General features: G+C 37.8%; 1 long non-coding RNA gene across 34 annotated transcripts in view; it reads right to left on the bottom strand.

Annotated features, from left to right (window-relative positions):
- LOC122159351 overlaps positions 1-12,708 on the bottom strand; it is a 369,357-nt gene that overhangs the window by 101,729 nt on the left and 254,920 nt on the right. For 30 of the 34 annotated variants that reach the window (XR_006168484.1, XR_006168510.1, XR_006168512.1 and 27 more), the window contains 2 exons: positions 3,503-3,559; positions 574-745 (listed from right to left, as the gene is read on the bottom strand). This is a non-coding gene — a long non-coding RNA (uncharacterized LOC122159351). Of the gene's footprint in view, positions 1-573; positions 746-2,383; positions 2,519-3,502; positions 3,560-12,708 lie in introns of all 34 variants that reach the window. The other 4 variants (XR_006168458.1, XR_006168462.1, XR_006168460.1 and 1 more) reach the window with 2 other exon arrangements.

The raw sequence follows: 12,708 nt of genomic DNA, 5'->3' as shown, positions 1-12,708 counted from the left end.
AAGCAATATTCAAACATGAGTATCACAGGACACACTGTACTGCAAAAAGAGCCAGCTCCTGGATAAGTTGCACACATGGAGACCTAAGAAATGTTCAATTCCACACAAAAATTAAGAATCCTTCTATGCGTATTTCAGGAATTAGATCAATACCCCCGGGGTGGTTTTAAATTTGGTAATTATATTTTGTTAGACTCCAGCAATTTTAATTGGATCTTAGCCCATTCTTCACTTTACTGTCTTCCACAGTGGAAGCAGTACTTCCATAAGACTGCACCTTGAGCACTATGTTGTCAGCAACTGCGAGGCAATGCAACAGCACTATTAACTAAAAATTCCCAGTATTCATTTACAGTATAGCAAATGAATGCTTTAGTTCCTAACTTAAGCCTTATTATCATGCAGAAATTTGAAAAGCCAGATAAATATGAAGAAATCAAGTCTAAGAGCTGCCGCATTTATTGAAATTCCATTAAGGGAATAATCTATTTGAAGGAGGGAGGCAGACAGTCTGATTACACATGCAGTGTGATCACAAAGCCAGCAGAAAAAGAAAGAAAAAAATGAGCTCACCTGTCTGCCTAGGGCCAATCTTTCTGTTTTTTAACGCAGTTCTTGGTCTTACTACCTGAATGAAGTCATACTTGGAGAGAGCATGTCCGTCAGGTCAGAGCAGTAGACAGAAGACTGCCTCTTCTCTCTTGCCACAGAAGGTTTTGCATTTCAGGAGTTGCTAGAATAATCCCTGCAGAAGGTAAACAAGACTCTGTTCAGCTAAAAATAATTGAATTTAAGATTTTAAGGAATACTGAGAACTGCAAAGCACTTCAGGTGAAAAGCGCAGTTTTGGGGAAAGATACTATTTGTTGCAGGGTTTTAAAAATGAAAATATGAACTGAGTCAAACTATTCCAAAGCCTGGATATTTTATGCACAATTAGCTTAATAAATGGAAAAATGTAGAAATCCAGTACTTCTAGAACATTATAAAAATGGTATGACATAGGAGATTGATTTCCAGAACTCCCAAGGGTCTTGCTCTCTTCTCTCGAGGCACATGTCTAGGCAACAAGGAGACAATATACACGCCAATATAAAGTATACGATCACAACCTTCTGAATTACAGCCCCCTAATTAGCATCCCTGTGTCAATTATCCCATTCAGGATGTCAAATATTTCACAAGGATTAAATTTCAAAATACTCAGAGATTCTGATACATAAAATCCCAAATGGCTGCTCAATGTATATTAATGTTATTGTATCACATATAACAGGTAAAAGATTAAAAAGCCTTTCACACACTTCTACAATGGCAAAGGTACTACAGTTGCATCTGTACACTTCACTTCTGGGGATACCCACTGTTCAAAAAGGGGAGAAAAAAATGTTTCATTCAAGCATTTTCCTTTTCAAAATAGTAACAATGTTGTAATTCAATATCCACACTGAACCTCTCTGACCCCTGAATCCAAAACTGCATGGTAGAGGAGAGGAGAGGAGAGAGTGGGCTCTGCCATGCCAACGTCATAACAACCTTTTCTTCATGGCTTGTGCCTCACTATCAGCAGGCAAAGAATGCACACGTGTGCAGCCACATCATAAATGTATCAATTTAGAAGTGTTTGGGCTTCCAGATTAAATCAAACTTCCTCTAAGAAATCTGGCTTTCTCAATACGCATTAATATTCCAGTTTTAAAACAAACTTGGGCTCAGTCTATTATAGGATGTAGATATCCAGGTGAGAAAAAATAACCTTGGGCTGATCCATCAGGGCAGAAACACACAATTACATTAAAATCCCTGTGTAGTCCCCAGCCTGAATTGTTTGCAGGGGGAAGATGAATGAATGAATCAAGATTTAAATTATTTTACGTTTAAGGCAGCTTTTATGGTTCACAAATTGAAATCTTTTAAAGTTTAGTGTCTAGTTTAAGTTATTAACCTTTCCTTTAGTTACCACTTTTTCACTGTCTCTTTTCCACAGATGTCTCAACCAAAAGGCAGTCGCATAAAAATGCTTTAATGAGCAAATTTACTGACTGAAACCAGAACAAAGAACCTTAATTGACTATTGAAGAAAATGCACAGAAAACAACTCTTAAGTTCAGAATTGTAAATATTATGTCAGAAACAGAGCCTTCACAATGACGCTTCTCTATTTTAGATAGAAGCAAGAACTAGCAAGCCTAATCGGCTCAAATTTTGTCAGTAGACCACACAATAAACTACTCTTGAGCAAGCAGCAACCCAAAAATTAGTCCCAGAAATGATTGAGGAAATAATTTCAAATATCAAAGGGAAGAGGACTGTGTTTGGCTGGAAAGAGGCAAAATGTATCAAATAAATTATTTGTTTCAAAAAAAATAACCAGAGTACTAACCAAGGGATTGCTTCTTGTACTTCATGTGTGTTGCAATGGTACATGACGTGATTGAAGGTATCAAATCAGAAAGAAACACATTTTAATAAAATAAAAAGGTCTAAACTACAGTGGCTCTTAAGATCTCAGGCCAGCCTTGAGGAAGAAAGGGGGAGGTGGGTGGGGAAGAAAAAAGAAAAAAGAGAAAAGAAAAAAAAAACAGAAAAATGTCAATGAAACCACAATGCCTCAAGCAGCTTTACACATTCATAAACTACATTTTATCAAGCAATTTCAATGGCATTTTCAAAGTCTAGTAGTCAAGCTCCTGCTGTCAATTCTCTCTGTAAGTGGGAATTCGCTTTATCCCACTTCTGTGGAAGCTGTGATCCACTGAAGACAGAGAATCTTTTATTAGACACATGCACAGTGAGAAGTGAAGGGGGACTCCTCCCTGTCCTCTTACCTCAAATCAGACAGTGAACGCAGTACTAATACAAATAATAAGTAACCACTGGCAATAAAATATTTCCCCATAAAAACGCATCAAATTTCCAGTTATCTTTTTCTTATATTTGCTTTTTCATATCAACTGTAGTAACAAGAGCAATTTGTATCACTTTCACCCTATCCCATCCTTTTAATTTTTGCCTAAATTCATTGATTCATCAGAGTGTGATACTCTTTAATAAACCAATCTAATTTCCACCTCCTACAGCTCTCCCCCGCAATCCCATCTTTCACGTGTTTCAGCTTTACTTTGAAGTGACTTCCTTGCCTGGCATGCTAAAATCCAGGAACAAAGTGCCTATCATTATGACTGCAGTTCATGCCCTGACTAGCCACAGCAGCAGCAGAATTAGACTATAATCTCCTAAACAATGTAGAATCTGTAAATCAAAACCAACCGGCTCCATTTGGTGTGTAGATCACTGAACCTGTGGGACTATGAAAATCAAAATCACTTTTCTAAGGTGAAATAAACCTTAGCATATGGATTTGTTCAGCTTGGATTCTTTCTCTCCTTATCCCCAAAAGCTATTCCATCCTAAAAAACAGCAACTTTTTCTGAACCAGAGGGCAAAATAGGCACACGTGAACATAAGCATACAGGCAGTACAGAGATTAAAAACAACCTACCTTCAGTACTGCCCCGCCTAGCCTTCTTGATGGTAAGGATGTTTGTGTTTCTTTGCTCTAAATATAAAAACAAACAACAGTGGCTGCTCTAATCAAAGCAGTAATTACATGTTGCCCAAAAAATGTACAATGCATCAAGACACTTAGATAGAGCCTAGAGTTATTTCACTGATGAAACACTAACTACCCATAGCACATGCAGAAAACATTCAGAGAGAGTCAGAGAAATGGAGTTGTGCCTGATGGAGTAACATAAAATTTCTTGGCACAGAACAGTAATTTCCACAACACAGCACACAGGGGGTTTCTACTTGCACAAATTAAGCCCCCGCATGCTGACTGATGTGTCATCATGCACAGAATTTAACTGGGTTAGCCCAAGTCTCACGTAAGTCACTGACCGCTTTACATTGTAAGTTACTTGAAACTTCACAGGTGTACAGAGCTCTCTTCCAACAACGCAAATGGACCTAAATGTAATCCTCCAAAGATGAGTGAATAAGATCGATTTTTTCTTTATCTGTCCTAAAGAAAAGCATCAAATAGACAGCTTATAGAAAATAATTATAGAGTTTTTCCACCTAGTCTTCTTCAGTTTCTCAGCTTTGATTCTCTCAGGTTCACACTTTTCAGGGTTTTTTTCCTTTTTTTTTTTTTTCCCTTGGAAGCTCATGAAATTCTCCAGAAATGGGGGAAGGCGGCAGAGGCCTATCTGCTGACCACATACTTCCAATATATGATTCCTAAGGCTTCCTCTTAGTGATATTTCCGAAGTGGAAAGTCAATAACTATCATAAACAAAAAATCTGTAATCCTAACTCCTCCTTCCACTCAATTTTTCATGCCAGTGTGGACCAGTGTGGAAAGAGAGGGCCTCCAGAGTATCAGCTTCGGTAGACGAGGACATGCAGGATAGTGTGAAACAGTTGGAAGGCCAGATTTAAACATGTAACCTGAAACACTGGAAACCAGAACTCACAGTGGGGCTTAGCAACAAAATCAACAATATAGGCATGGCGTGACATGTGATCACCAAAGCAGAGGCAAGGTTGCTTAAATATAGCCTCTGTAGGTATTAGAATATTTCTGAGAAGTACACATCAAGCACGAGACAGATGCTACTAATAAGTAGAGCTTTAGACATTTATTTTTGTATTTAAATATCCAGCTATATTTATCTGAAAGATTTAACCACACCATTCTTGACCGAAAGGTATGCCAGTTACTTACTGCTGTCTAGACAAAAAGATTTAAAACTGCAAAAGATAAAACCTTTACAAAAAGAATATGGAAAAGTGCTTTAAGAGACCATGAGAAGGATAGGTTCTCTATGCTTTAGTCTTCAGAGCTTTGGCTTCAAGAGCTTTGTCTATTGAGGAACTCAATATATTAATTTCTTTGTAAAGAGTTTCCTTTTGCTTTTTCTTCAATCTAAATTGTTTGTGCATGGGGGAGATGCCAATAAGTTATAAAAATTCTGGAAAGCTGGAAAAGATCAAATCATCCTCTAAGTATAAGTACTGTCTGATGATCACCTGGCATCGTTGGAGTTGTGATTGCACTGTGGTGAAACACTTCAAACTAGAACATAAAGATATGAATCATCTACAGTGAGTAAGCTGTCCCACTTCCAAAATTCTTGAAAAAAAATCCAAACTATCTGGACACTCACTCTAAGTGTTTGGACAGCTTCAAATGATCCTGTGATCTCAGTGAAGAAATTGCTCTTGAAATGAGTTACACATTTCACCTCTATTTTTAGCATAACCATAAACCAGACCTGCTAAACAGAGGTTTCCCAATCTCTGCTACAGTAATTTGGTACCATGTGGTGCATAAAACTGGAAGGAAGCAGCATACAAAAGACTTACCACAAATATAAAGGAGCAGAGAGGTCTGAAGCGTTCCCCTAAATGCTACATATTCAGAAATACTTATATTTCTGTATAGGGCAAATATTTCTGTACCACTGCTTCCTTGAAGCATTTAATTCCTGGCCTAAACAGATGAGAAAATGAGAGCAGTTCACATGTAACACTTCAGAACATCAAGTCCCTTCCAAAAGAGAGATTTCTGGGTAGGCACAGGAATAGAATTTGTACAATTTGCTCCTTGGCCTCTTGGTCTCTCCATTTACATTGCACAAAAGATATCCTGAGAGAATAACGTATGACATAGCCCAGATGGTAAAAAGCAAGTGTTCACTTTGTGCAACTAATTTCTACCATTATGCTGGGAAGGATACTGAGCTTCAGGTCATAGGCACAATGCACAATGCCAAAGTATGCAGTGCTCTGCAAGTGTCTCTTATAGCCACCTGCTTCTGAGGCTGATGCAGCCAGACACAGCAGGAGTATGTATTAATATGGCAAGAGTCGGTCCTTTTTTTTTCCAAAATTTTCCATAGGCCACTGAGCAAGATTTGATTTTACCGAATATTCACATTCAACTCATTTCAGAAGTTTTAATTTCTTTTACTATACTTGTACTAACCTGAAATACTGATGTTAAAATACTTCCAGGTACAAGTTGATTTAAATTCAGCAAAAGAATGAACACAGCAAGAACGTCAAACAACTTCCCCTAATGTAGCCCTTAATGCAGGTTAGCATTGCTCTTGCTAAGAATATTTCCTGTAACACAATAACCCTCCTCATGGAATTAGGCGCTATTCAAGATAAGAAAAGATTGCAAAACCTATTCCTGTCTTGATATAAAATTATGTAGAGTAGATCTGCAAGAGACATGAAAAGGTCTTCTGGTTTGTCCTCAGGCAGAATCAATATTTGTCTCCCTTATGACAGATGTACATTCTTAATGATAGTGACTTCACTGTATCCCCAGGTTTCACTATGTTTATGTTTAGAAAGGTTTTCCTAATAACTATTCTGACTCTCTAGGGTAACTCAACTTATTGTTTCTTAACATGTCTGCCATGGCCACAGAGGATATATTACTCCCTCTTTACAACAGGGTGGGTTTTGTTTTTTACATCTTAACTATTGCCCTTACCCTTCCGTCTTTTTTTGAGAGCATAATAACTCAAATTTTGACAAGTTCTCCTTACCACAGTGATACAGCCAAAGTGCTTGACCACCTGATCCAAGCTGAGTCCTTATTCAACAAAAGCACCAGAAGATTAATTCTGCAGGCTGCATTCTAGCTTTTGTGTTCATACTAGTTGGACACTTAGCTTTTTAATAATTCATCAACTTGTGTTTAATTTGATTTAGTTTAATTTCCAGATCTTTCCCAATGAGAACTGCCCTCTATGGTGTTACCCCAGGCATGTCCAACCTGCAGCCTGGCAGAGCTTGCACTGCAACTGCCCCCTATTCCACAGTGGGAAAGGGTGGGAAAGGCTCTTTCCCACCGAGCAGCCCAGCCTGGCCCTGGGCATACACTCATCATTCAGTAAGTCAGTGTGCTATTAGAGCTGTCTGGGCTGAAAAAAGAACACAGGAAGGGCTCAGTGCAGTGCTAACTCAAGTTATGGCAAATGATTGTATGCATTGTACGCATTGGCTAAACACAGCCCTGTGAACAGCAAAAAACATGCAGCCAGGATTTCCATTCTTACAAAGGAATTTGAGGTTATGTTTCAAGATTACTGGAAAAAATAATATATATTTTTTTTTATTTGTGGTTTTCTTTTCAGTTGACATAAATATCCTGCAGATTTTCAAATGGAATGCATTACATTGCAATCATCAATTCAAAGCAAATTTGATCATGTCTCTTTACCAGATTTTCATCAACCTCTCTTACCAGAGAAAAACATCCCTCACTTCACAGTCATGCCTTATTCATGTCCTTGCTTTCTCATACTGTGTACATTTGTGAACAACTATTTTGAAGGATGAAGCGAAGAGTAAAATTTCATCAAAAAATCTCTGATGAACTCCTTGAGAGCTCGCAAAGAATTGCAGCCACTGCCATTGTACCTGACTGAACCAGTTTCACAAAAACAAGGTCAAATATCCCTCTGGTTTTATGGGTTTTGTTGCTCTCTTTTCGTTTAAATGCTTTTGTAAAACTATTACCAGTTAAAATAAGTTTCATTACTTATATACATCAGCTATACTGTATATTTTTTGAGGACTGCTCCAAAAGTAATGTCTCCTATTTCATTATGTTGGCCCGTGATATCAGATGTGGATGTTGGTCATACAGTAGAGGCTGAACCATCCTGACAATATCCCATTATATTTTGTTGCCATGTGATAAATGGCAGCAGAGAGGCAGTCTGACAAAATGGCATCTGACATGGAAGCCATGGAAGAAAAGGTATGACATTGAATTCTTCCATGTGGAAAATATTGACATTCATTGACATTTGGTGAACTTTTATAGACACCAAACAGTGGATGTGAGCACCATGAGGCCATGGGTGGCACGTTTCAGCAGTGATGAAAGTAAGTGTGGATCACCTTCAGTGGTGCAGGTTTTGATGAGTATGGATGGCATGTGGGCTCTTGTTTATAATTGGAAAAAATGCATAGCTAATGGTGGTGACTATGTTGAAAAGTGTTTTGTAGCTAAGAATTTGCTCTCTCAAACAGAGAAACTGTGCTCACTGTATCTGTTATAGCTTCCATGGAAATAATTAGGAGGCATTATTTTAGGAGTGCCCTATATATAAGCAGCTCAAGGCAAATCCTGTTCACACAGTGGGGCCTAGGCAAGCCAGAAAGTTGGACATCCATGTGTTACCCTATCCTGTATTTGTGCAATCAATTATTTCTGCCTACCACTTTGCATTTGTCCCTACTGGACTTAATCCTGTTGTTGTTGTTTTTTTTTCAGAGATCTCTCCAATTTGTCAAGACCATTTGGGATTCTAATTCTGCTTCCCACATGTTCAGAATCCCCCATCTCCTGTCATATGCAAATTTATTGCATATCATATTATTCTCTCATCCAGATAATCCATGAGAATATTTAAAAGCATTTAATCAAGATCAACTCCCAATAGAAAATTTGCAATACATTCAATTAAACAATAAGTTAGGCAAATATTCTCCGAGATTCACTTTTCATTCAGCTTCACATTTACTCTGAAGATTGAACAAGATTGTTTCTTTAGCTTTCCTATGAGAATATCATTCAAGAGAGTGCCAAGTCATAAGTAATACTGGAGCAGTGTGTCCCCCGTATTTGTGAACTTGTTACCTTGTTATAGCAGGAAGTTAGTTCACTTTGTCATAATTTCCTCCTGTCAAATTATTAGCTATTCCCTCTCTGCATGCTGTGTTCTAGCTGCCTATGAATATACGGGCTATTCATGTCACAATTTTTCTGAGACATTTTGGTGATTTTATCATACAGTATGCAACTGAAAATCAGGATTCTCAAGGTGCAATTTAATTTTATGAAAAAAAAAAAAAAAAAAAAAAAGTACTTTTGAATCCCTTACATCAAAACATATTCCTAAATATCACCATTGAAGAAGGTAACATCTTTAACAACAGCATCTGTTACAGCATCTGTAACAAGTCTTGAGTGAGTACAGAACTGCATATCATGCATAAATGGTGTATCTCATTGATCAGCACTAGTAGAAACATCTCTCTGTGCTGCTGATTTATGCCACAATGTGTCATTCATTGAAATAAAGGCCCCCATAAAGTGTATGGATATCATGAGGTAGTGAATCAATTGTGCTCATTCAGATCACACTCAAAGCACTTATGTCATATTGTTGACTCTTCAACCACCTGCTCTTGTCAAGGAGGTCTGGCACACAGGCTTTGAAGCATTCTTGATTTGCTCCAGTCATGCCATGTTCTGGTTATTAAAAAAAAAAATCTGTTGTCATCATTTTTATATAGATATCCTTTGAATAGCCAGCAGTATCTGTAGAAGTGCATAAATGGGATGGGAAGGGTGCAGCAGACACATGGTCTCTATAGAGGAATATATGTTTTGTGCATCAGTCAGATGATATAGGCTATCTAAATATACATTTGTCAAATTAAAATCCAGTTAAAAGTGAAGTAGCACAACATCTCTGACCAGACTTTTTACTAAGATATGTGATCTATTTTTCAGCTGAAGTGAAGTCAAGTGGAAGAATAGGAGGCACTCTGAGATCAGAATCCAACAGAATTACCCTTGAAAATAAAGATGTTGAATCGTTAGACTATGCAAAAAACAGACACCTTAAACCAGGACAACTAATCCTGGTCAACTCTCCAGAACCCCATTAATCCTAACAATCGCTGGAGTAACCCTTTGCCCAGGTGTGGGCTTTCTCTGCTTTTAATAGGGGAAACAAGAGAAAAAGTGAACTGTTCATAAAAAGTCACATGAGAATAAAGATGAATTTGTAGATCACTTTTTCAATTAGCAAGATTCAACAAAGAATAACAATTAATCAAGACAAACCCTGTTCATGCAGTGAGGCCCAGGCAAGCCAAAAAAAAGTTTGACACCCATGATCAAGTTCAAGTCCTCTGCTATGAGCAGGATTGCCATTCACCAGGTCAGGTTGCCCAGGGCCCCACCTGACTCAGCCATGAACACTTCGGGAATGGGGAATCCACAGCTTTTCTGGGCAGCATGTTCCTCTTGTTCACCACCCTCACTCTGAAGAATTTTCTCCTATTATCTAATTAAATCACCCCTCTTTCAGTTTGAAAATTTTTCCCCTTGCCCTTTAACTATCAGATCACATAATGTGTTGGTTTCCATCTTGTTTAAGAGCTGCATTTAGTTTCTGGAAGGTCACTTCACTCCTTCTGAAGACCTTACAGAACTTTCTCTTCCGTAAGTTTAACAAGACCAGCTCCCTCAGCCTCTCTTCATAGAAGTGGTGATAATCATCCTTTGACCTCCTCTCGTCCTACTGTAAAACAATCCCACTTCTGATGATATTTTATGCTTTGTCTGCAAGGAATTATTCATCAATGGCGTTATGCTCTTCCTAATTTATCCAGAACTGCCAAATTTCTTTCCCCCAAGAATCTCATTCATTCTGGATTAAAAGTACTTTATGTAGAAATATTTTTCTACCTGAAAACATTTACCTAGAAACATTTTTCTTCCTGAATTCACAGAAGCAGAAAAAGGCGGAAAAAGCAGAAAAATACAGAGTAAGAGAAAATATACTGAAGGCTGAGATCAAACCTGTCTACTTGTGCTATTGTTTTACTAGACGTATATGAATTTCCAAATTCAATAAACATGGAACAGAAGCAAGTAAAGCTCTTAAACCTTGAATCAAAACTACTGAGGTATTTTAGGGATGTTCAAAGTATACATGACTTTGGGGACTGTTAATTCTTCTATTCCAGAACAGAAGAAGTTATCCTTTCTGGAAAAGAAATGACACAAAAAACCTTAGCGCAACTACTAGTCCTGAGGATAACAGGCAAATGTCTTTCCACTTAGCCATGATTAATTAATATGGCTAATATTCCAGCATGTCTAATAAAATTCAGCAACTAGCACCACTAGGAAGTTGTAACCAGGAAATTTATTGCCATTCCTTCTCTCTCTCTATTACCTCATTGCAGACTTCCTGTAAAATGATGAGATGCAGTGGTCTGCATGAACTATCTGAAGATGCTATACCACTGAAAGATAAATGGGAAAGAATTGACAGGTAACGAAGGACATACCTACTTTCTTATTAAGCACCTGCTACTATTAGAATGGAATAAGGCAACGGCTTTCTTTCCTTCGCACATCAAAACATACACTTGCAGGCAATTTCCTGGAATGGCACTTTTAACTAATGGGAAGGTATATTATAGGACAGAGAGGGAAACTATAAATGATAACAAGGTTTAAATTCACTGGCTCAGGATACCCCATAACCTGTTGGTAATCTAGTCACTCTGAGGAAATGGTGGCAAGATGATAATTACTAAACTGTTCCTCCAAAGGAGACACTATATGGTATACTCTAAGTAGAAATAAAAAAATACTATCTTTTTAGTATTTTCATCATACATTGTTAAGTCACTGCACTCCTATGCTCCATTCACTGTAATGAAGCTCGAAGTTGTATCTAAGTGGGCAACACTTAACAGTGCATGTGCTTAGAGGAGTTTATCACAGCACAGATATCACTAGTTCCTGCTATATTCCAAATAACCTAACAAGAAAGAACACAGTGGTGAGAATAATATCAGAACTGCAAAGAAATTTCCATGAGATTGATGCATTTGTTTCCATTGATTTCAGCAGGCAGTAAGACAGGCTCCAGGCAACGTTATTGAACAGCAAAATTCCATCATTACTGATGAACATTCCAACAGGTTTTCCAACAGTAGAAAAGGAAGGACCGTATAAAAGAACACCACAAATCATTTCAGGTCTCAACATGTTCTGGACCCATACGTCATCAAACGACATGGAAATACAGTGCTTATCACCTTCTTCCAGTGCTTCTTAATGTCAATGGAGTGTCAACCAAATAACATACATTTTAAGTGCAAATTTATTGAAGGCTTTTACCACAGTGAAAGCATTGTAAATACCTTTCTTTCTAAATGAAAGAAAATATTAAAGAATAAATGAAAGAAAATATTAGGCAGATTATTAATATAGGCCAGTATTTCTCAGAATGCACATTCCAAATATAATGTAGAACTGCATGAAGCTCAAGTCTTGTGTGTTTTTTAATGATTTTTTATTTCCAACTATAAAAAGAGCAATGCAACTGGGTCATACCAGTTTTAAATAGCAAATCACAGTCCAGTGATAAAGGCTGCTATACCTTAGGCTGTTAAAATTTGTCCAGAGTGAAAGCATGGTATGGTGTGTCAGAAAACTGGGAAAGTTCTACTTCACAGGCATCTATCTACACAATGGAAGATTTTATTGCCTTCAGTGAATACGTGGGTTGTTAGCACAAATCTCTTTGCCTGCTGTTATGTGAAGACACCTGCAAACAATGAGGTAAAAACAATGCAAGGATACTCAGGCTTTGAGCACATACAGATGCCTGAGCTTTGTCTGCCTTCCAGTGGAATGCCCCAAGTCCTCTCCATTGTGAATCCCTCAGTCACTTTTCATTCCGTCTGGATCACTGTTCCTTACCCTTAGCCAAATTTAAGTAACTTTAGCCCAGAACATGAATTGCCTTTCTGGCAAGATCAAAATTATTCTCAATATTTCTGGTTCTTCTTATTTCTTTGCATGAGAAGAAAGGAAAGGAAAGGAAAGGAAAGGAAAGGAAAGGAAAGGAAAGGAAAGGA

This window comes from Centrocercus urophasianus, unplaced genomic scaffold, assembly GCF_019232065.1.
Source record: "Centrocercus urophasianus isolate 14NV4802_14NV808 unplaced genomic scaffold, USGS_Curo_1.0 seq_10, whole genome shotgun sequence".
Lineage (NCBI taxonomy): Eukaryota > Metazoa > Chordata > Aves > Galliformes > Phasianidae > Centrocercus > Centrocercus urophasianus.
Note: the sequence above shows the minus strand (reverse complement) of the source record. Positions and strands in the feature narration are given on the sequence as shown.